Here is a 25,654-nt window from a genome sequence, read left to right as displayed (position 1 = left end):
ACAAAAATAAAAATTAAAAAAGCAAATTAATTGAATAGACTATTAATCTCTCAGTTCATAAGGAAACTGACATAATCAGGTTTAACATTCCCAGATTTGTAAAACCACTCTCACTGTGAAACTGTATCCTCACTTGGCTCATTTCAAAGTAGAAATTGAGAGAATACTAAACAGTTAAGAAAAAAATTCTGAAAGGCTCTTGCACCCTAAATGCCTCTCTGACAGCTTGGAAATACTCCTTTTACCAGGGTCTCAGTTATCACTAGTGAACAAACACATACATGAAATTAGTATAACATTCTGATCTGTGATGTCTTTCTTCTGATTCAGCATTATTATTATTATTTTTTTAATTTAAAGATTTAATCTAGGGGCACTCTACATTTCAAGAAGTTTTGATTTTTTTATTGTGAAAAATGGGCTTACAATGTTGCTTAGGGTCTCTGAATTACTTTTATCCTACCTCATTTTTCCACATCACTATGATTACAGGTTTGTGCCACCTTTTCCTGACTCTGCAACCACTTTTGATACCAAATGTGCAAACTTGCACAACAACCAATATTTCAACAACTAGTAGTCCAATAATTCAGTTCTGATACCATCTAGTACAGATCCCACAAGTTTGGTGTTCCCTACTATCAAATTTTACTAACTTAGGTGCCAGTTTCAAGCCCCAGAATAGAACAATATTCATAATTAATTTCCTATAAATTAGGGGTCTCTACATTTACTCACTCAAGTTACTTATTCTGATAAAAAAAGAACACTTATGTATACCAGCTTGTTATAAATTATATAAATCTGGAAGATGACAATTGAAACCTTACATAGAATCTAAAAAAATTGTCCGAGGAAAAAGGGACAGTATATAGGCCATTTGAGGAAATAAGTGGTTGAAGATATTACCTCCAATTTTTATGTTCTCCCATAGAAGAGCCCCTTTCCCAATAAGATTTAGAAGATCCTCACTATTTTAAATATGCTGATTCAGATACTCATTCTGAATATTCCCATTTTTTTACATAAACTAATATTTAATTGAACACTTTTACATTCAGGGGTAAGAACAAAATATTTGTTAAAAAAACAGGTTGGTATTCTTTAGATAATTTCCTTTATATGAAAATCTAAGAATACTGAGCCGTCTCATGGCAGTCCAAACCAACATACACACAATTTTCTTAAAACTCCAAAGTATTCATTGGCTTCAGGGAAAAGGATACTTCATTTGGAGTTTTGATTGTTTTTTTTTTTTTTTTTTTTGGTACAGGGGTATTCTACAACTAAGATATATTCTAGACCTTTTATTTATTTTTTTTTTGAGACAGTCTCTCACTAAGTTGCTACACTAAGCTTCAGCTTTGATCTTTCTTCCTCAACCTCCAGGTTGTTGTGATTACTGGCATGTCACAATATGCCCAGAAAGATATGAATGCTCTAACTTCCATTGGTCCATTTTCATTTCACCTTATTTATTTGCTATTTCTTCTAAAAAGAAACCCTTGACAGCCTAAGATTTTGGATGTATCCATATCTTATATTTGATAAATTTGAAGTATTGTAAAATAGATTTAGAAAAACAAAAGCTGCTTATAAACTATCTCTGATTTTTTTCCAATCTGACATTCTAGAAATAGCTCCACAGCAATAAAAATTATAGCCACAGATACAACTAAGATCTCACTTACCTTCAATGATGTTCTTTTTCAGGCTCAAAAAATTACCTTAGTTTGAATACAATTTTATTTGAAATTTGCCTCTATCTTTTCTCTTTGGCAACTTTTTTTAATCTTTCAAATGTTAGTGATGAATTGCATTTTATAGGTAATAAAAATATTAGACAAAGTGAGATATCCTATTTATTTAAATATTTAGTTACTACCCCAAACTTGAGGCATTACATTATGTCTTCCAATTAGCATATACTGAGTTTTTCCTTGAAGACATCTGCACAAACACACTAGTTTTTTTTTGTTTTTGTTTTTTTTTTTTTTTTTTCCTAAATCCTTGCTACGGATTATTCTCATTTCAAATTCTGGCCCCTTATACTCAATCTTCCCTACATCAGTAAGAAAAAGGAGGACAAAAATCATATTTCCCTTTCTTTTCAGTTACAGAATCAATAGATCTGAGCAGTAATGTGTTTCTCGGGAGCTGAACCTAACATTTGGAGAAAATATTATTAATATTCCAATATCTGCATTATTTAGATGAAAACTATAAAGGATATTCCTGTAATCTCTAGAGTATCTAGAGTATCCAGCTAGTCCAACAAGGTGTTCCATTCCCTGACCACAAGCTGCTCTGTAGGAAGAGAGGATTACACGCAGGTTAGCATTCTCTAGGTAATTCAACAAACATGGAACCTGTGGACACCTTGGGTCAGCTTCATGTAATGTTTACCCCATAGCCACTCAAAGACATGGCAGATACTGAAAAGACATCACACTCTAAACTTTCTTAATGGGGACCTAAACTTGCTGTCTATGCTTATGAAAGACAAACAAAAGTTCAAAGATTTTTTTTAATTTTAATATCAAGGATTAAACTCAGCAGTGCCTACACACTGAGCATCATTCACCTCCCCTTTATATTTTTTATTCTCAATATATTAATTCTCTCACATCAGCCTATTAAAATGCTGAGATTATGAACTTGCATCTTCACACCTGACATTAGGTAACATAGCCTGGTGTCATTTAAAAGAAAAAATATATATTCACAAAGTGAATATTTTACCAGTGAATGAATATATATATCTCCCCACTGGTGTGTGTGTGTGTGTGTGTGTGTGTGTGTGTGTGTATTTGGTGATACTTACTTCCATCCTCTGTACTGAGGGGAAAAAAATGAATAAAAAAATAATGTTTACCAAATGGTTGCTGAATTAAATAAATAAAGTTATGTCCAAGTGTTAGAACATGGGTAAATGCTTGAGAATGATAAAATATTAAAATAGAAAGAAAACCAATTTGAGATTTATACCAAATCATAAATTGTTACTAGTATTCTGAGAAACATAATTATTTCAGAAACATAACTTTTAAATTTTTCACTAAAGTATGATGCACATATTAAACCACATAAAGCATTTATGTAAAGATTCAGAAGTTATTCAAAAGTAAACACATTTTGAATCAGCCTTGCTCAGGACAGTCTAAATCAGTTTTTTCATCTACTATCCCAAAGAGCAAAAAGGTTCTTAATAACTAGCATGGGAATGTTTTATTACATAAATGTAAAATGTATCTTAAAAAAGTAAATATTTTATCAGTTACCCAAATTTAATACCTGCATATTTTATGCCATTTTTATTTTTTCTATGCTTCTACCCATTTCACAACATAGGCCAGCCATCCTCCTTGTATATTTATTTTTTGGTGATGTCATAAGTACATATCTTGAATGTCATAGAAATACATTATACAGTTTTAACAAATTAGAATGTTAAATCCTTCACTACTTTTAAGCACAGAGTATTTACATTATTGCCGCCCCCCCCAAAAAAACATTTTCTTTTACATGCAACTTTGTTTTCCCCAGAATGATGTTATTATAATGTATTTTAAAAACTATAATTTTATTTTGCCTGGCATAATGCAATATAATTTTAAATACAGCTGCTGTAAGAGTCAATAAGCATGTGTGCTTCAGTAAAGTGTTCCTTTATATTGATGACTGATTTTGTATTTTATGGATGCACTACAAATTGTTCATTTCAACATCCAAGAACATTTGAGTTATTTCTTATTTTGGACCATTAGGATGAATGGGGCCATCAATAATTTTAAACAAATAATTATTCCACTCAGCTTATTCTTTCCTAGTATTTCAATGACACTATATTTCATTTTTACTGGTGGCTAAGAAAATTATAATTTCCATCTTATCTCAATTTAATTAGAGCCAATATTATATGAGTTTACTAAATACAAAATAAAAACCTTACCACAGACTGTTTATTTTCTTGTACCCTTTGTGCAAGTACTATAAATGTTTATGTACGCATTATACATCCCAAAATACATTGCATAATTTTTGTACAAAATAACCATAGGTTATTATAAAACAAAGAGAAACAAGTGTCAATCTTAAGGTTGCTAATATATGTTAGACATGGTGGTATACACCTATAATTCCAGTGACTTGGGAGGATGAGGCAGGATGATCACAAGGTCAAATAGTGCCTCTGCTACTTAGCAAGGCTCTAAGTCATTCAGCAAAACACTGTCTCTAACAAAAATATAAAAAGGGCATGGGAGCACAGGATTTGTCTCAATGCTTAAGTGTACTAGGTTCAATTAATGGTACCAAAAAAAGAGAAGATTTCTAATATATTACAAAATTTAGGCAGTGTGGTAAAACTTTGACAATAATAAAGCACATACAGAATTTAATAGATAATACTGAGAAATTATAAAATGTTGTTAGTTACATTTTGGATGCAATATTAATAGGTATGTAGTTTTTGGTAAATTTTCTTTGCTACGTGCACATATTTCTAAGTATAGATTTTTAATATCACTATTTATAGGTTGAGATCCCATTTAAACAACAGAATATAGTATTCTTTTATACTGATTGATTTATGTTTAAAAGACACTTTTTCTCAGCTTTTTAAAGTTTTCAGGAACGTGAATTCATAAACGGTTTCAAAGTCACTGAACACTACACAATAAGGAGTATAGAGATCCTTTAATACCCCTGGTAAATACAATTAGACACATTAGAGATGAAAAACAGTTCTATGTGACCATTCTGAATTTAAGTCTTCACTCTCAAATTTTTATGTACACAATGACAGCACATTAGATAACATTCAGCCAGAAATTCACCACATTAGTCAGAAGCCCAAGTGCATATATTTTGTTGACTTTTCCATTTTGTCTAATTTTTTTCTATTTTTACACACTTCCTTTATGGTGACCTTGAAAATATCTACTTTTTAAGCTCTGTTATAACTCATTTGGGGAAAAAACAAAATTAAATAGCAAGAGACACAAGTAAGCTACTTGGTATATACCTTACTTTTACCATATTAAAAACATTGGTTTGAATCTCAAAAATCTAAAATTCAGAAACAAAACAAAACAAAACAAAAAAACAAGACCACCAAAGAGACACAAATATATCCACTCAGTGAAAAAAGTGAAAGAAACATGAACCAGTAAATTTTCTGTTCTCAATTAAGTAGATGACAGAAGCAATAAAAAATTCCTCCAATTTTTAAAAATAAAAACATATTTTCAGGAAGTTTTTCAGAATCAGCCCTACATTTTTGAAAACTGCAAAAATAAAATATATTAAAAAGTATTTTAGAAGAAAATATTTTATAAAGAATGAGAAGTTATATAAAAGATAGAGTCACATCTGCAGTAAGCAGCAGGTAAGATATTAAATAAATAAATAAATAGATAAATAAATAAATAAATGAAATGCTGAAGAATTTGCCTTACCAAGCTCATTCTGTTTCTGAAAATATGCTAGGCAGCTTTCAATTAAACTTGCAAATATATATAAACAACCTGGACAACCAGTATTTATATTTGATACCTACCACTTTTGGAGAATTCAGTTTGGTTACATTGTCAATTAAACTTGCAAAAAAAGTCCCTATATTCCTATTGCTACTAAAGGAAATAATCACAAATATAACAGCTTAAAATAATAAAAAAAACCTCATTTTTATAGTTATGGATGTTTTTATTATCAAGACAGAGGATTAATAACAAATTTTAGCAAAGACACACTCCTTCAGAAACTTTGGAAGAAAATCATTCCAGCTATTAATGGCTATTGTATTTTTTCTGTGGTTACAAATGTTTCCGTTCTCCTAGTAGTGATACAGCCTTCAAAAGAATAGACAGAGACTACACAAACACACACACACACACACACACACACACAGAGAGAGAGAGAGAGAGAGAGAGAGAGAGAGAGAAAAGTGCTGTCATAACAAGTTACAACATTCAAGCCTCATAGAATCAGAACTATAGCAACATAGATGTTAGATCCTCCATTGAGCTTGTTTTTATTCTTGCACAGAGTATTTGACAGAATCACAAAAAATAAAATTTCATGCACAGTGGATGAAGAAAGAGAGGGGACACTGATCCAGGAGAAAGTTGCAAGACAGGTTAATTATGCACAAAACTGACTATGACAGATTAAAATGTGACATCATACACTGTCTCCAGATGCAGAGCAGAGGACATAGCTGTGTACAGAGTGGAAGATTTACTTATTTTTTTCTTGAAACCCTGTAAACCCACTCAATTACATGGAGCTTTGGATTATTCCAACTAATGCTCTATTTATACTTTCTGCCTGACCTTGGTAATCCTCTTAAAATGAATGTGCATGGTACTTATTTGAATACTGGGAAAAGAGAAACTATATCAGTGACCTATATCACTCAATTTTTAAGACCCTTTCCTGTTTATTTTCATGGATTTATGTATGTGAAGGCCAAATTTTAATATTTTAGATAAGGAACACTCAGGTATCCGAGATAAAATATAAAGTGAGAGAAAATACTTGCAAAGTACATATGTAGCAAAAAGTTGATATGACAGAATGAAAGTGGTTTATATTTGTGAGGAAAAGAAGGCATACCAAAAGAGTATGTTACAGTCAAAATATTTCTAAATTCACTTAATTAAAGAGGAAATATTAAACCATTATGTAAATTTACAAAAAGGAGTATAAATCATGACTATAGAGACAAGTTTACAAAAAGAAAATTCACTATTGCATATCAATCAGGAAGGAGAACATGAAATATAAAGGAAAAAAAAAACCTGAAATTACAAGCCTTGTGGAAAATTGATTTGGTACTGCCTACATAGGTATACCTCAATGAGTCATCAGTTCTACTCTTGGACACCAAAATATTGTGAATTTTCCAACAGGTTACTGCCACTGCTGTTTTCATCATGAAAATACACTGCTTCTGCAGCCGTCTTTCACTGTCTAAGTCAGAGCCCCGGTTACCAAGATTCCCATGAGCCCATGCCCAGTCCCACAACAATGTCAGAGTAAAGCATAAGGTATGTGGCATCCTTGAGAATCAAGGATCTGAATGTGGACACAATGAAAGAAAAAGCAAATTGGAACAAGTAGAAGAAAGGTGAAGGACTAAAAGAATGGATCTAAGGAGGATGAAGAAACTGCTAACTGTGTATTAGATGAGAAAAGAGGTTGATCCCATGGGGAAGAAGACAGGAAATATTGTGGCAGCAGGATACTTACCCCAGTGGCCTCCTATTTGGACATTCCTAAAAACCAGAATGCTGTAATCAAACAAGTATGCCACACACCTGGCTTCCTGCTCTTAGAGCTTTACCAGAAATGTCACTCTCATTTTCTTTAAAGACTTCGAATTTATCCCTCTCCATGCACTGCTCATCCAATTTAAATCTGCTGGTCCTCTACTTCTGAACCTGTTCCGTCTGAGCTCCCTCAGATTGTCTCCAGTAACTCATACCTAATCTTTTTTTCTTCTTCTTCTTCAAACCATCCCACAATCCTTATACTCAGGTAACCTCTCATAACTGAACTCTTCATGCTCCATCCCTGATATGTTGAGCTACCCCTCTTTTTTTGACTCCTGGATCACCCTCATATTTGCTCCACCAAAAAACTTCAGGCATAATTGGTGTAAGATTTTGTTTACTACACAATGAGATACATATTTTACTCAATTCTTGTACAATTAACACAATAAGTAAATGGTCCCAATAGTTTTTTGGTTGTTTGTTTGTTTAAAGAATAATACTTTAAAATAACTAGTTGAAACAAAAGTTGAAGTTACCACGAGGGTGACTGGAGTGTATCGTGAAAGCAAGAGGACATGAAGCTCTTCTACGTAGCATCAATAATGTTCTAATTCTTAATAGAAATAGTAGTCACATAGTATGTTCCACTTGTAATAATTCATTGATCGGTAGACTGTGATGCCGATCAAGTATTTGCATTGTTAAATATAATCAAATTAATTTCATAAAAGTTGGTGGGGAAGAGCATAAGGGAGACAAAAAAATTAGGGTACCTGAAATTACACTATTAAATGATTAATTCATAATAAAAGAATTCATTCACTAAATATCAGTCTCAATATTTTGAGAAAGGCAATTTTTATAGGTAGAGTGTATAGGGAAAATACTAACAAAGGAGTAATACTTGAACATATTAACAGTGAATATAGCATAGAAAGTATCAGTAATTCAAAATGTTTCATTGAGAACACAACTAAAATTAAAAGAGCTCTGGTAAATTTTATAAGTAAAATTTTTATATTTATCTATTATATACTTGTAAAATGTATGGTATGTATAATGATGCCTCATTTAATTATGTGGATACATTATAGAAAATGCACCATAAGGTGATTCTGTTATTTTACTAATGATGCAGGGTACTTACTTAATTCTACATGGTATAAACCACTACACACCTAGGTTATAATTTAGCCATTAGAGTACATAAAGTCCATCATTAATGAAAACATTGTGCTACATATGACTATTGGATTTAACATTATAGCAATCAATATAGATATCATGATGAGGTGAGTTATTAGCCCTGTGGAACTAAAGACAGAATACTTCAGAAGACTCTGGCCATTTAGACAATGATATAACACAGAAACAGAACTATCATAAAGAAAAAAAAAAGATAAAGTTTCCAAAAAAATATGCTTAAACAATGCAGTATCTGCATAATAAAAATGCCATTGTATCATTTCCTGGTATTAGTTAATAAATCATTCACTGGTAAAATATACCTTAATATAAAAGAAAAAAATATAAGATATGCCATAGTTTTTACAAGAAAGAAATTTATACAGTGTACATAATGGTTGGTGATTGTAATACCAGCTACTTGGAAGAAAAAGAAATATTGCAAAATTAGGATAAGCTTAAGCATCTTAGTGAGATGCTTACTCAAAATAAACTTTAGAAATGGCTGTGAATGTGTCTGAGTGGTATGACACACCTTTATTAATCATGAAGAATATTAAATAATAATAACATTAAGAGACAGAAATATGGTTGTTTATTTTCAAAGTTAAATGATACCTTTATTTATTTTTTTTTTGAGAGACAGAGAGAGAATTTTTTAATATTTATTTTTCAGTTTTTGGAGGAAAAAACATCTTTATATTATTTTTTTATGTGGTGCTGAGGATCAAACCAAGCACCCCGCGGATGCCAGGTGAGCACGCTATGGCTTGAGCCATATCCCCAGCCCCTAAATGATACCTGTATAACAAAACAGGAAAATACTTAAATGCAAATCATATTTATAATATGATACCATTAAAGGGTACAAACTGAAGTAACAAATTGGGGAAAAAACTAATTGCCTCACATATGACAAAATGTATGCCTCACATATAAAAAAGGAGTAACAGAAGCTAGGGAAAGAGCATCCCAAGCCTTAGCAACACATCCAAGCCCATAAGCAAATTAGAGACCCTGTCTAAAACTTAAAAAATAAAATAAAAATATTAGGGGATGTTGCACAGTAGTTAAGAATCCCTGATTTTAAAACTGGGCACCAAAATAGTAAATAAAAATAGAAAGAATATCAAACACAGAGACTCCAAAATAGAGAAAGTAAGAGCTATGATTGGTGGCAGATTTTTATACTCCCAGCAGCTCAGGATACTCAGGAAAGAGAATTTTGAGTCCAAAACCAGTCTCAGAAGTTTAGTAAGGGCCTAAGCAATCAAGTGAGACCATGTATCAAAAGAAACTATTTTTAAAAATCTAGGATGTTGTTCAGGGGTTAAGTGCCTCTGAATTCAATGCTCGGTGCCAATAAAAGGAAGGGAAGAGATCAATAGCCACCTTTTAAAAGGAAACATACTGTTCAATAAATAAAAAATAGCTCAATAGCTTTAGAAATTTGAAAATGGCAATTAAAATCATATCTGTGGCACAAAAATTAAATAGTATAAGTAAAAACATGGAGCAAGTAAATTCTAAGGAACTAAAGAGAGAGTAAAAATTGTTATTTCTTTTAGGAAAGGGGTATTGAAAATATATGTCTATTCCCCAGCAGAAGCATATGCTTATTAAAATTACTGCACATCTGAACCATGATAACATATAAGGATATGGCCCTATTGGTACAAACAGCTGAAATCCAGGACATGGAGAAAAGGCAATGTACATTGAGAAAGATATAACAAGAATAGTGTTAGAAAGGCAAAGGGAATACAGTGAGAAAATGATTTTCAAAACCCATTTTTATCATAATACATCCAGTTTGACAAATATGTGAGTCATCACATAATTTTATGTAGATGTCACATACATGTGTTACTTTGCATTCATGCATGTATAAAAATATGTAGAGTTTGAGAAAATAAAAATATACAAAAGAACATAAAAGACTTTATTTACACATCATTGTGTACATGATAAAACTCATCATTACCAAGATGTAAAATTTCCCCTAAATCTACAATATCACTTCATTAAAATATTAGCATATTTTACTTTTAATGAGAGAAGTGACCAGAGAAAAAATTCTAAAATTCATCTGGAGGTTATATGTTATATTTGAAACCAGCAACCTGAAAATTCTGAATATAAAGAACAACTTATTTTACAATAATAAAAAACAAAATCCATAGGTGAATGTATATGTATGTAAAACTTTATGTATACTTAATAGGAATTGAAAGGTCAACATAAATCTAAACACCTCAAGAACAACATCACATGTGAATGGTTGACATGGCCAACCTGGAGAAAGATCGACTTGGGGGCAGAATTCACTGGTGTAGTTTGTGTACAATCTGCAAAACACACAATTACAATAATAGCCCAATGATAAAAGGCATACATTAAGTGAGGGCAATGTTGGGAATATAAATAAGTAGTAGCTCCTGACTCACTTTCCATTAATGAATACATTAAATGGAAATATTATATTTCAAGTTCCTCTTAGGCAAAGTAAAAAAATGAGCTGAAAGATTTATATAAACTGTACAACTCGGAAAATGTCTACCCTTTGATGATCCTAAAAAGCTAGGGTAGGCTGGAATCTCAGTCCAGCCTTAGGCAATGTGCTACATAATTGGAAGAGAATTACCACCAGCTAGTGAAACCCCAAGAAGAGGAAGATTGGGACCATATATATAACACCCTACCTCTAAACTGTTTTCTGTGCTTTAGATCTTAATTTTGCTTGTGCTGAAGAAGGATCCTCACATTAATACCACTAAGAATACAGAAAAAAATAATAGTTATCTATGTTCTTCCAAGGGCTTCCATGGGCTTAAGACCCTGGGATTGGGACAGAGAACTTAAATCACAAATAACTTGGTTTATGCATTTATGGGTGTTCAGCACACAAAGAGCTCCAGTTTTCAGCTTGCCCCTCTAAAAATTCCATGACAGCCAATTTTTCCCAGCAGGAAAATTTTTCTTTATTGACTGATGTAATATCTCAACATCTTCCATTCAATAGAAGAAACCAGTTACCTCACATATAAGAAAACACTCTAGAGAAAGAAAAGTAGGAGACTTAGGCAGAGGACCCCAAATAAAAAGCCATTCCATATGCTCAAGTTCTGGGAATGAAGCTTACTGATCATAGGCAAATCTCCCCTAGATAACAAAATATTTGTTTACTATTGATTTGCAAGCATCTAAATGGGCTTCTAAAATCCCAAGCAGTAGTTCAGATAAGGGGTTATAAAGCACATATATTTGTTAATTCACAGAAAAGGTTTCCACACACTCTCTCTGTGGATACTTGACAAACTGGACTCCACAATCTTCCCTGACATATTTGATAAACAAGTCAAATAGTGGACAATTGTATACTGAACACAGGTGTTAGAGTAGCTTTCATCACCAGTCACAGTTGCGTATGCCTGCAACACTGGCAGCTTGGAAAGTTGAGGCAGGAGGGCCTCGAGTTCAATGCCCAGACTCAGAAAAAGTGAGGCACTAAGCAACTCAGTTAGATGCTGTCTCTAAATAAAATACAAAATAGGGCTGGGGATGTGCGTCTGAGTTAAATCCCAAGTGCCTACCCCCCAAAAAAAGAGAATAGTTTTGTCAATAATCTAATACCAAACAAAGAGTCAAGAAGCTATGGATATGGAAAAAAAGAAAACCCTTGCACTCTGTTGGTGAAAATGTAAGTTTAAAAAAGTCACTTGTGAAAATGATGTAAACTCCTTGAACTATTTAAAACAGAAATAACATATAACATGGTTAAATTAATTCTGGATATAAATTCAAGGAGTTAAAATGAGTAAGTAAAAGAAATGACTGCATGCCCATTATTTTTTCTTTGCCAATAGTCAAAGAAAAAAAAAAGAGACTTAAGTGAAGGATGTCTCAGGAGATTTATTTCAGGTTCAGGGCATCCAACTACTCACCAGATAATCTCCACACAATATTTCAGAGTGTTTCTGCCTTTCCAGTGTACACATACGGTCTCAATACCCTGCACAGTAACTATTGCCTGGCTTTCAGGGTGACTTGCATTTTCCAAATAGATTTTTTTATTATCTAGGTGGAAGCAGAACTTCAGTCTCCTGAGCACTGTGAAGAAATCCTAGAAATGAATCTGAAAGAATGACAAGCTCCAGAAATTAAAACTCGATCAGGTAGTGTAAGTCATAGCTTTTGTACTTATCATAATTTGGATTAATCAATTATCATCCAAGAGCACCTGATTGGAAACTGCTTCTCTCCTAGTCTGAATCCACTAAGCCTACTATCTAATAACAGTAGATGGCATCACCTCCAGGAATTAATGAGGCCAGAATGAGTCAAGATAGGCATGTTCTTGTGTGCATTTACTTCATTTTTTAAAGGTGATTATAATTGAGTACAGACAGCAGCTTTTTTAAAAGGCAAGTTTATCCAAAAGTTATGGAGTCTAGCCTGGCAATAGGATATTTACATTAAGCCTTTTATATAGGATAATATCAATGTATGAATTAAATGCATACATATAGTTAATTACTGAAAACTATATAAAGGGCAATAATTTTTTATTAAAGTCTCTTGATCTAATTTCTAAAAAGACAGTTAGAGCTCTCAACTGGGAAGCACTCCCCTAATCTCCAACTACAAATAATATGTTAGGCATAGGTGTAGATTTAACTATTTTAGTATATAAAATAAAAAAAGACATAGTTGAAATTTATTTTAATCACAAAACTGAATATATCTAGAGTATTCTTATTATGAGACAAATATAAAATTACTGATAAAGAATATATATGTATTTAGAACTCCATCCTCACAACTCCCTCAATTTTAATGCTCTAGCACAACTTAATTCATAATGATCACATTCCATTTTGAGAATATGGCTTCCCTGTCCTTGGGGAGTCAAAGGGCCTGGACCCCTACATTCCATACAAGAGATATGAGAATACACTTTCTAATAAATGCTTTTCCACAAAACCAAACAGCAGTAGAGGCACTTCCCTCAGAAATAGAAGGAAGACCAAAAGACAAGGTATAAAAGATAATGATTTTTTTTTTTTCTATTTGATGCTGGACACAGACTCATTCCCATTTCAGATGTCAGATAGCATAACAGAGTTCCAAGAGTTGGATGTCTCATTTTGGTATATCTTTTCACAGCCTTGACTCTAAAACTTAAATATATTAAAGACAAACATCTTATTTTGTAACTTAGCCTTTGACCTAATGCCTACCTAGGCTGTGATATTGTTTCCTCAGTTTGTATGAGGTATTGTGACAGTTTTTGCATCAATCTGATGTATACATATCTGCATAAGCTAATAGCACCTCAATAATGGTCCAGACTTAACTTAGGGAAAAAGGAAAACAGTACCAATAAGGCAACTGCTGTTTTCCACAGAATTTTCTCCAAGTATGTGATAGAATCTTGGTTTCCAATTATAAATGGTGAATGATTCACTCTAAAGCTTATTAGATTTTGATTGGGCTGCTTTATTAATTCAAGCTGGGCTTATCTGGGTTTTTCTGGTAGAAAAAGTTAGCTGATGGCTGGTGAACTTCAGAGGGTTACCTATCATCCTCACAAGCAGCACCTTGATTCTCTGCTTTGATAATTCTGATTATTAACACTTATGTTAATAAGTAAGAATGATTTTAAATAATGCAAGTTAACAATATTTCATCTTTATAAAACACAAAAACTAACAAAACATGGTGGCACATATCTAAAATCTCATTGGCTCAAGAGGTAGAGGTAGAAAAATAATAAATTCAAAGTTAGCATCAGCAACTTAGTGAGGCTCTAAGCAACTTTGAGGGGTTCTGTCTCTAAATAAATATGAAAAGGTATGGTGATGTGGATTAGTGGTGAAGTGCCTCTGGTTCAATCCAAGGTAAAAAAAAAAGTGGTTGTTTTTTCTAAAAATGTTGTGCTTCAATTTTTTTCACTAGTTGATCTTGTTAATGTCTCATAAAATTAAGTAAAAATGTTCTGTCATTACATATTATATTTTACTGACATTGACATACCCTATTACCTTAATCATTATAATTATTTGAATATTCAGGTAGTATATATACAAATAAGATTGAACAACACAACAATGGAAGAAAACTAGAAATCTATAAGTAAACTCCATACCTCTGGTCAATTTAATTTTGGCAATTGTGTCAGAAAAATTAACTAGAGAATAAGTAGTCTCTTGTTTAACGTAGATTGATATAAATGCATGCTTATGTTTTAAGTAATGTTATTGGACTTTACATGAGATTATGTACAATATTTAACATAAAATGTCTTTTACACTAAAATATAGTAATTAAAACTATAAACAATTAAGAAGAAAACAATCACATATTTATAAATCAGATTAAGCTGTGGAGTCTTCATTATGCTTCCAAAGTAAAAATAAGAAATAAGAAATTGGACTTGAAAAAACTTCTGTACAAAAAGTAACCTCAACATGAAATGAAGACATAATTATTAAGTTTTCCTTTTTGTTTTCAAAGAACTATCCTTTCCAAGTTTTTAGCCTTGGCTAGAGGGTAGTCATTCCTCCTTATTGAGAGGCTGATTGAGCCCAGGGCCCAAATAATTACCTTTTTAGGCTCTCATACTCCAGTGCCAAAATGCACCCTTCATAATTACCCAACAATAAGGGAATAAACCATTAAAAATGTTATACATGCCAGAGACCCCCAAATTTTTAAGCTGTTAAGTCAATGATAATTCCTAAAATCTAGATGACTTCATAGTACATAGTATATAGTACAGAGTACATAGAACTGCTACCACAGTTCTAATATGTCTTTGTTATACCTTTGAATGAACAACTATGTGTTTATTTTTGACATCATTCTTTTATTCCTTTTGCCTATCCAAAGCAACTGTTTTATATTATGCAAACAAAAATTATAAATATTTGCAATAATACCCTAAAATAAAACAACATGGAAAAGAAAAAAAATGTAAATATGCAGAATATTGAAAATTCCATGCCTCTCTGATACAAAAGTAAAATTACATTGATGGTTTCTTGGTAAAATAAAGAATTAATAGATGAAGAAGCATTTATTTCTGAAATATACCAAAAGTAACTGGAAATGTATTGAAACTGTCATTCATATAGGAATATTTATTACTGAACTATTCATAAGAACCAATATGTAAAATCAATGCAAGGTAAATAGATAAATGGAAACATGTAAATTTTCACAGTAGACTATTATTCAGGAAAGTTATATTTGTGTTGCTAGAAATTGAACTCTGGGCCTCACACAGGCTAGGAAAGCACACTACCTCTGAGTTATAATCCCAGCCATATTGAGCAAGTAGGATTCATGAGAGCACTAAATGTTACAATGAATGTGTACATGGAAACTTTAAGCTAATGGAAAGTAAGGAGAGAAACTATAATGTGATTTACAATTAATATTATATTTAATTTTTTTGCACAAGTAAATTCATGAATCCAAAACACATATAAGTCATTGCCTAGAGCTATGTGAAAAATAAAAAAGGAAAAACTGGTAGTGGGCACTAATTTCTTTTCATCTAAAATAGTTTCTAAAACTAAATGCTGGGGTTGGTAAACATGTGAATATACTAAATGATAAAGAACTACACCCTGAAAATATTTATAAAGTTAATTTTAAGTTCACATGTGCTTTCTAGGAATGAAAAGATAAATAATTTATGGAACTCATAAAGCAACCAAAATTAAAGCCTGTAAAATAGGGAAATAAAAATGTAACTTATTACTGTTAAAAAAAACGCTGAGTTTTCATTGTGAGATCCACTTACATTTATGTGAATATACTGTGACTTTTTACATTTTCATTTATACTTTATAATTTGTAATAAGTATATAAGAAAACTATGTGTATACATCAACCACTATTGTAAAGTTGTCAAGTTTTTAATATTCTTATATGAATTAATATTCATTTTTTGTGAGTGTGTGTGTGCATGCACCAATGGAGATCAAACCCAAGATCTTGCACAAGCATGGCAGGTGTTTGACTGTTTTGCCACAACCCATGTAAAATGTATATTTTTAATCTTGGTTGCCTCTCTCTCTCTCTCTCTCTCTCTCTCTCTCTCTCTCTCCCTTTCTTTCTGTCTCTCTTTGTCTCTCTCTTAGCCCCTCACTCTCTATCTTTCTCTCATTCTCTCTGTTTTGTATTTTTGGACACAGATAGCACCCTGGGGTCATTTACCACTGAACTACATCCCTAGTCTTTTTGATTTATTTTGGCAGAGAGTTTTCCTAAGTGTATTAAGCTGGCCTCTAATTTATAATCCTCCTGCCTCAGCCCTCAGTCCTGGGATTACAGGCATGTCTTGCTTTATCTGTCTACTTATCTCTTTTTGAAAAAAATATATAATGCCAATTGTCAACTGTATTATATTTCTTATTGCAAAAGTGAACATTTATTATGTTCTAATTAACATTCTACTAATACTCTATTGATTGCTGTTGCTGTTTTATGAGTGAATAAAAATTTCACATGATTAACTAATATTTTCTAATACTTCACATATATGCTTTCTTGTATTGCCTATTTATTTTTTGTAGAATATAAACTTGATCTCCCTGCTGATTAGTGTGCTCCGTCTCACACAATCCTCAGTTCTCTGGGCTCCTCAGCTTCCTCACTCCTACTTTTGCTCTACTTCAGTGTCGGCAATCTCTCTTACCTATGCTCTTTCATATGTCATGGGTCTTACTCTAACATAGCAAGGAACAAGTCTGCATTAAAACAAACAAAAATCATCTATAACTCATAGCCATGTTTTCAGACAGAAGAAACTATGCATAGGGACAGTCAGATTTATGAAAAAGGAGTCACAAGGCATTTACTAAAAGACAAAATGAAACCTGAGAAATAAGATCCTGAGCATAAAGTTTCCTGACATGTTATTTACACATAAGTTATATGAGTAACTCACAAAGACGCAAATTACACAATTTATCATACATTGGTAAAACTGGCAATTTTGGAGGCTGTGGTCAGAGGATTATGAATACAAAACAAACCAAGCAAGGTCATTCTATTTCCAATTGTGCTCTCTTAAAATCTAATAACTTTAGGGGGCAGTGGAGCACTACTGTAATCACAGAAATGTTGAAGTTTGAGTCAGGAGGATTGCAAGTTGGAGTCCAACTTCAACAACTTAGTGAGGTCCTATGCAACATAGAGAGACCATGTCTTAAAATTGAAATTCTCAGGCTGTGACTCATTCATAAAGTGTCAGTGGGGTCAATCACCAAAACCCTTAAAATGACTAATATCTGAAATTTACTAAAAATGAATTAATTATCTAATAGGTTTTTTTAAATTACAAAATTAGCACTTAGTTGAAACAAATATGGCCTACAAGTTTTTTAACCTCTACTTTAATTTCTATTTGAAGGAGATAACTAACAGTTGCAAATCAAAGGAACATGATATATATTGTAAATAACTGATGAACTGTAATCTCCTGAGACCAGGACATATACATTACTTTTAGTTCATTATCCAGTTTCATAAAGCCTAATTATAATATTATGGGTTTAATAACCAGTTTTATTAACAAATATTAATTTAGTAATAAAATAATAAACAAATGTGAAGTATGTGTCTTGTTGTGGATGGACTTTTAATTTTTATTTATTTATGTATATGTGATGCTTAGAATTGAACCCAGTACCTCAAATTTACTCAGCAAGAATCAGGCATGATGGTGTACATCTATAATTTTAGTAAGTTGTGATGGTGAGGCCAACCAAATAAGTACAAGATTCCTTGTTATGATGGTGAACTTCTGTAATACCAGTAGCTCATAAGGAAAAAGCAGGTAATTCTCAAGGTTAAAGGCAACCTCAGAGATTTAACTAAAAAAAAGTTTTTCAAGTAACTCAGAGGTTAAGTTCCTCTGGGTTTAATTCCTGATACTAATGAAAGTACAAAACTAATTGGGCAACTTAGGCAGAGATGATTTTGCTCAATTATAAAGCACTGCTAGATTTTATCCCCAGTACAAAGAAGAACAAAAATAAGAAGAATAAAATAAACAGTCACACATTTACTTAAGTCAATTCCACAGTAAAATTAAAAATTAATTAATTAATTAATCAGTGCTTTTTGAGGACTGATTTCATTGGTGAATAACTAATGTGGCACTAAGTACATGCTAGACTAGAAGATACACATCTGGAACTTTTGGTTGCACTCCAAAAAAAAGTGCAAATTAGTAGAATTAAACAAGGATTTTTGTACCAAGCCAAATGTATGTGTATGGGTGATGAAAAAAAAAATGTTAAACACTTCAGTCTGAAGACACTCTCTATTTTTTACATGTTTCCCTTTAGAAACCTCAAAATATGTGTCAAACAATATAAAGAAGAATACTAAGAATGCTTACCACATAGCGAGAGGTTTTTTTGTTTGTTTTTGTTTTTATTTTTATTTTTCAGGTTAGGGTTTTTGAGGAACTAAGGACATATATTCTAAATATGCAATTTCATATGTTGCTTTCAATATCCATTAAGAAAGTAGAAAAATGTGTATTTCTATTGCCTTTTATACTTTTGTTTGTACCTTTACTTGTCTATTTTCTTGAGCTACTTTTCTGGACCAGCAATTATAAATACTTGGAATTTTTTTTCCTGTTCACTAGTTCTGCTGGGCTAACCTTTCATGAATATCTTCATGCTGCCATGCTAAAGGTCTCTCAAAATATCATATTTTAAAGAATGTTCACTAGGTAAATTATGAGCTGTTTCTAATGGACACATTGTGGTAACATATTAATTACTAAAACAACTCACAATCACCTATGAAGTAGTCACACTACTATTTTCTTTATAGGCTTATCAGATGTGATGATAACCTGAATAAATACAATTAAATATTTATTTTTTGAATGAAACTAAATTTTGTCATTGGCCTACTCATCATAAAATGACAAATTTGAGTAGAAACAGTAAAAAGTGTGTCTGAAACTAGCTACATTGGGGTCATATAAGATTGAAGAAATATGAGCTTATTCATTTTTAGTTACTACATAGCTACAAAAATATTAAATGTTGTAAAACACTGTCAATAACATGACATTAACATGATATATATTTAATTTAGTAAGTACAACAGAAAAAATTATAGAGAAACATTACCCCCCCAAAAAAAATTTTGCTACCACAATAATAATTGCATAATGAATGGAAATATATTTCTGTAAGTGCAACATAGTTGTATTTGCAAGTTTAAAATGACATCAAATTAAGACATGCAAGATCTAGCTGGGTAAGGAGGCGTAAGCCTAGAATCCCAGTAGCTCTGGAGACTGAGGATGGAGGATTTCAACTTCAAAGCTATCCTCAGCAACAAGGCACTAAGCAAATCTGTGAGGCCCTGCCACTGAATCAAATACAAAATAGGTCTGGGTATGAGGCTCACTACTCCAGTAGCCCTGAGTTTAGTTTCTAGTTATCCCCACCACCAATCAGAGACTTTGATGGGAAACTTTGAAGAAACCAATATCAATGAGGTAGAAAAGTAGAGAATGGGACCATAAAATTGATCAAACTACATTCACTTGATGAAACAAATGATAGGAAACTAGCCAACAAATTGATCAAATTTAAATTGAGTACGTTAAAAAGCTGGAAATAAAAGAGCCAATCTCCAGAATATAGAACTAGAATGATCAGAGTATATATATAACAGTAGAAAACCTCCTTCTGTGAAAATCAGTTTTTTTAGTTCCAAATAATAAAATGAATCTTTATTAGGTTCATAAGAAAATAATAGTCAAGGCAGAAGTTATCAGAAGTAACTAAAAGCAAAAGAGAACATGTGAGTATCTAACATGAAGAGAATGGTTTAGCAAAGAACACCAATAAGTTACATCACAAACAAACATGTATTTCTTTCTCTCTCTCTCTCTCTCTCTCTCTCTCTCTCTCTCTCTCTCTCTCTCTCGTGTGTGATAGGAGATTGAACCCAGGGCCTTATGCATGCAAGGCAAGCACTCTACCAACTGAGCTATATCCTCACCACTGGAAACTAGTATTAAAAAATGAATCACAAATAAACTTAAATACTATTCAGAAATTTAACATTGCTTTATCAACCTGTTTCTTACAGGGAAAGGCAGGGAAGTTTCAATCATGTTTTATAGCAAATTTGTTCAATGTTCTCTTAATTCCTACTTAATTCTGATCACATTATTATCGTGGAAATTTGAATACATAGATTTAATTTTCAGTAATTTCTGATTTTAATATGGCTAAAAAATTAAGTCACTTATTGGAATGAAATAACCAGAAATTATTTCTTACAATTATGGATTATTTAAATACAAGACTTTCACAGTGTGAATGACTGTGAGTATATAAATTTTTATCAAATTGATGAAATAGCCATACTTCCTATAATAGTCTAAGAGACAGTTATTACTTGCATTTTCTCAAATCTTATAGCTTCTAGTGTTCTTTAGCTTATGACCAAAAATACTTCTCTTCTGAGTTGGTGGAATACAAAAGATAGATAAACCTTCTCACAGGGAAGATGATAGTAAAACAGTAGGGAACTACCCTCAATTCCCACAGGGTCTGAGAACCATATTGTATGATATGGAAGACCCTCCTATAGACTGACTATTTCAAACATTGTTTGCAAAGATAGAAAAAAGTCAGTTCATTGAACAAAGTGAGTGAAGTGGGTTTGTGCCTCTGCAGATGAGAATAAATTGTAAAAAAGCAACAAAAGTGAGTTCAGGACTGGGCATTACAAGACTTAGCTGACAAAATCCTGAAAACAAAAGAAAACAAAAATTCAGAAAGCACTTTACCAACCCAAGCTTATTTGAGAGAACCAAATTCAGAAGAACAGCAGAGGAAAGAGGCATACCCAAAGTGATATAACAGTATCTATTTTTATTAATTTTTTATTATTATTCCCCACAATTATAGAGTTCTGTATCACCTCAATTTCTACTTTCTTCATCTTTTAGGTGTTATCATTACCTTGTACATATAACTCATGCTGTTATCATTACCTTGTACATACAACTCATGTACACTGAATTTACTCTTGCATTTATGAGCTTATCATTTATCTTTTTCTCTGTATAACTGTATATGTATGTGTATATTTTTATCTAACATTTCCAGGATTCTGCCATTAAAATTTCTTTGGTACCACCTCCATGAAATGCATTTTTGTCACTTCAGTTCAGTACATCTAAATGTTCTATTCCACGTAGTTGGGAAAGATGGAGGCTATTGCAAGGTTTTTCTTATTTTACTAATTATCCACTAGAATTAAAGATCAACCTTGGTGTCTCCACAGGATTTAATTCTCATTCACCTTTCTTATACATAGTGTTTTATTTTTTATGCAAGCAGCAATAACTGTATTTAAAAGGTGAATAAAAGATTCTGATATGGACATGGTGCTTTAGAGGTCCCCAAATCCCTAGGGTAGTGTTCTGACTCCACCTTATCACTGAAGCATCTTGATTACATTCCACCTTGGACACTGGTACTATGCTTCCACTGAAAGTGATTCATTAGTTATGAATATTCTTCTTTTTCTACTCTCAATACTCTTGGAAATGTTGGGATTCATGATAGGTTTAGAATCATAATTTTCAACACACTTATCATAGATGCATTTGATAACAAGAGACCACACATATCTAAGAAGAAGAAAGAAGAGAAATAAGACCATTTATCAATCCTAAAGAGGTAACAGAATAAAATCTGGGAATAAAATGGTAGTCATCTAATAAATTTATTCAAAAAATATTTTAGATGGTAATATATTACTGCATTAGAACAGAGTGATGTAAATGCAATTTCAATTATTAGAGTTGTGACAGATTATTTTAAAGAGAGTATCAAAAGCTGTGTGCAGTGGTGCATGCCTATAATTCTGGAGTCTTCTGAGGTTGTGGGTGAAAGATCACTAGTTCAAAGCCAGCCATCCTCAGCAACTTAGTGAGGCTCTAAGAAACTTCACAAAACCTTTTTTGCTATATAAAATATTTTATAAAGGGCTGAGGATGTTTCTTAGCAGAAAAGCATTCCTGGGTTCAATCTGTAATATGAAAGAGAGAGAGAGAGAGAGAGAGAGAGAGAGAGAGAGAGAGAGAGAGAGAGAGAAGAAAGAGAGAGAGAGAGAGAGAGAGAGAGAGAGAGAGGTGCGGGGGTAATCAGTGAAATTTTCAGGATCAAGGATTTAAACAATTTAAAAACAATAGTGGATTTGTTGATGAAAACTCATCAATATTTATTAAATGCTGCATTCAGAAATTAGTATATTCTCAAACATATACAAGTGGGAGAGGAGTCCTATTTTAAGGTGTAAATAGGAACAAAGAAAAGATTTGACACATCTTTTAATTGACCCAGATGCCCACTTTAGTTTGTGATTGGAATTATGCTCAGGAGATAGATCCTTAAGCTGTTTAAAATAATGTTTTTATCAAGTATTTATAAAACAAGATTAAGATCTAATATAAATCAGGTTTGGCAAGGGGGAAATTGTTCAAATAATAAGTATATACATAAACACATAAACCAATATTAGAGAAGTTAACATTTGGGATATTTATGCCATTATATAATCACTAATAATGTAAAAACAATGACAAGAAAAAGTGAGTAAATAATCAAATAAATAATTGAATGAATGAATGAATAACTAAAAAGTACAAGGATGTAATGTGACTGCAATTGTAAAAGAGAGCTTGTAGCCTTGAAAAAGTGTAAAGGTACATTCAATATGGTGTTCTACTACTTACTGAGGCACACCTTATGAACTGTCAATTCCACTTCTAGATGGGAAGTGTTAAAAAGAGAACCCACACAACTGGCTCTCTCACTTGGAAATAGTGCAACAGTTACCTTTTTCTTTCTTCCCAAATTTTATTTCTGCTTCCAAGAACACTACCCATGTAACCTCATGATGCCATTGTAGACTTGTTGCATCTGAACCCTTCTGCTGCTCAAGATTTTTTTTCATTGATCTTTTTCTCCCTACCCCCATATATTCCACAATTTTTTTAATGTGTTTAGTTTCAGTTGTATTTGGACACAATATCTTTATTTTATTTATTTTTATGTGGTGCTGATGATCAAACACAGGGCCTCTTATGTGATAGGTCAGAAATCTGGAGCTGAGCCCAGCCCCTCCACCAATACTTAAAAAAAAAAAAAATAATGTCACCTACATACTTAGCATCCACCAGTCTTACATTCTGATCCATCCATTTCCAGCCTTTTGCATGAATAATTTTGAGATTTTTTTTCATTCAGACATCAATAGTCCAGAGTGCTCAGAATTGGGGGTAAATTTTACAGAATATTAGAGGTCAATTACACAACATTAAAATTTATATAGTGGGATGCACCTAAAGCTGAGGATAAAAAGAAAATCTACAGACTTCACTAGTTAAAATAAAAGGTCTAAAATTCAGAAAAATGAATAATTTTGAAATGACAATTTCATGAAAAGGAGAGTAAAGGGCAGAACATACTAAGCAAAAGCAAAATTTTCACACCACAAAAAATGTATATCTGCATAGAGTGTCATGTATGCGTGCTTCCAGAAGACAAATTAAATTGAAAGAGATATGATTAATTTGAGATGTAGCAATAAAATATTAATTGTATATAATAGTAATATATATGTACCTGTACCGAATATGCCTCATTTAATAATAGGTATACATTGAACTCTAAACTTTTTTAACTTTTTTTTTTTTAATTTATCTTAGGCTACATATTAGATTTACTTGAAGTACATCACTGAAAAACAGATGAATTTTACCACACATTGTTGTACAATATGAACTTATAGAAATAGATACCTTATAATAGTATGAATAAATACATGTGTGTAAGTAACATAGAACCTTTATTAAGAAAAAGAAAATGAAACAAAACAAACCAAACAACAAGAAACTTGAAATTTAGAGAAAGTTTGCAGTGCTTTGCAGAAATAGAAATATGACATTCTTTCCAAAAAAAAAAAAAATCATTGGGACAAAAAATTATTTGGGGGGAAAACTATATTATATGCTTTCTTAATATCAGAAGAAACTTATTTTCAGGAGTATTATATACTTCAATATAAAAATAAAATAGAGTTGTGGATGGTATTACACAAATAATCTCAATGACTTGGGAGGTAGAGGCTGAAGAACCAAAAGTTCAAAGAAAGGCTTGTCAACACAGGAAGGCCATGACCACCATGAGGAAGTTTCTGTCTCAAAATAAAATATTGAATGGCCTGGGTATATGGGTGTGGCTTAAGGGTATACCACCCCTAGATTCAATAACACATATATATCTGTCAAAAGTTACTATAACAAAGAATTTATGCTGGGTGTGGTGGCACATGCCTGCAATCCCAAAACTCTGAAGACTGAGGCAGGAGGATTGTGAGTTCAATGCCAGCCACAATAAAAAGCGTCACTAAAAAGCTCAGTGAGACCCTGTCACTACATAATATATAAAATAATCCTGGGAATATGATTCATTTGTCTGTTACCCCTGCATTCAATCTCCAGCATGAATAAAAGGGATTTATATGGAAAATGTCATAGTACTTGCCTCTAATGCCATCTATTTGGAAGACTAAGGCAGAAAGGTTAAAATTTCAAGGTTAGCTGGGCCACTTGCCAACAACCTGTCTCTATATAAGATTTTTAAAAAATGCCTGGGGATGTTGATGAGTGTAATGGCAACTTTGGATTAAATTTCAAGAACCACAAAACAGAGCAGTTATTTATTTTCAAAAAGTTACATAAATATGTTAAACAATATAAATTGGGCAACATTAAGAAACAAACTTTTTTTCATTAAGTGGTACAAAGATGGGCTGGAGTTCTGGATCAGTAGCAGATCACTCACCTGGCACATGTGAGTTCCTTGGTTCCATCCTCAACACCACATAACAATAAATAAATAACATAAGGGTATTATGTCCAGCCACAACTAAATAATAACATAATTTTAAGAAAAGGTATAAAGAGAAGTGGGAGAACTCATGAGCTCACATAAAAGTTAAGAATATTTAATAAAAAATGACACTTATGGTAGGAGAAATGATCAAAAATTAAAACCTCTTAACATCTTAACAAATTATAAAAATGCAAGCTAACATCTGATGCCAAAAAAAAAAAG

At 32.2% G+C, this 25,654-nt stretch overlaps 1 long non-coding RNA gene across 1 annotated transcript in view; it reads left to right on the top strand.

Annotated features, from left to right (window-relative positions):
- LOC308640331 overlaps positions 1-25,654 on the top strand; it is a 184,443-nt gene that overhangs the window by 89,810 nt on the left and 68,979 nt on the right. The gene's annotated exons all lie outside the window — the stretch shown is intronic.

The sequence above is a fragment of the Spermophilus citellus genome (assembly GCF_964194105.1).
Source record: "Spermophilus citellus genome assembly, contig: SCAFFOLD_237, whole genome shotgun sequence".
NCBI lineage: Eukaryota > Metazoa > Chordata > Mammalia > Rodentia > Sciuridae > Spermophilus > Spermophilus citellus.
This window is presented reverse-complemented; position numbering and strand designations above follow the sequence as displayed.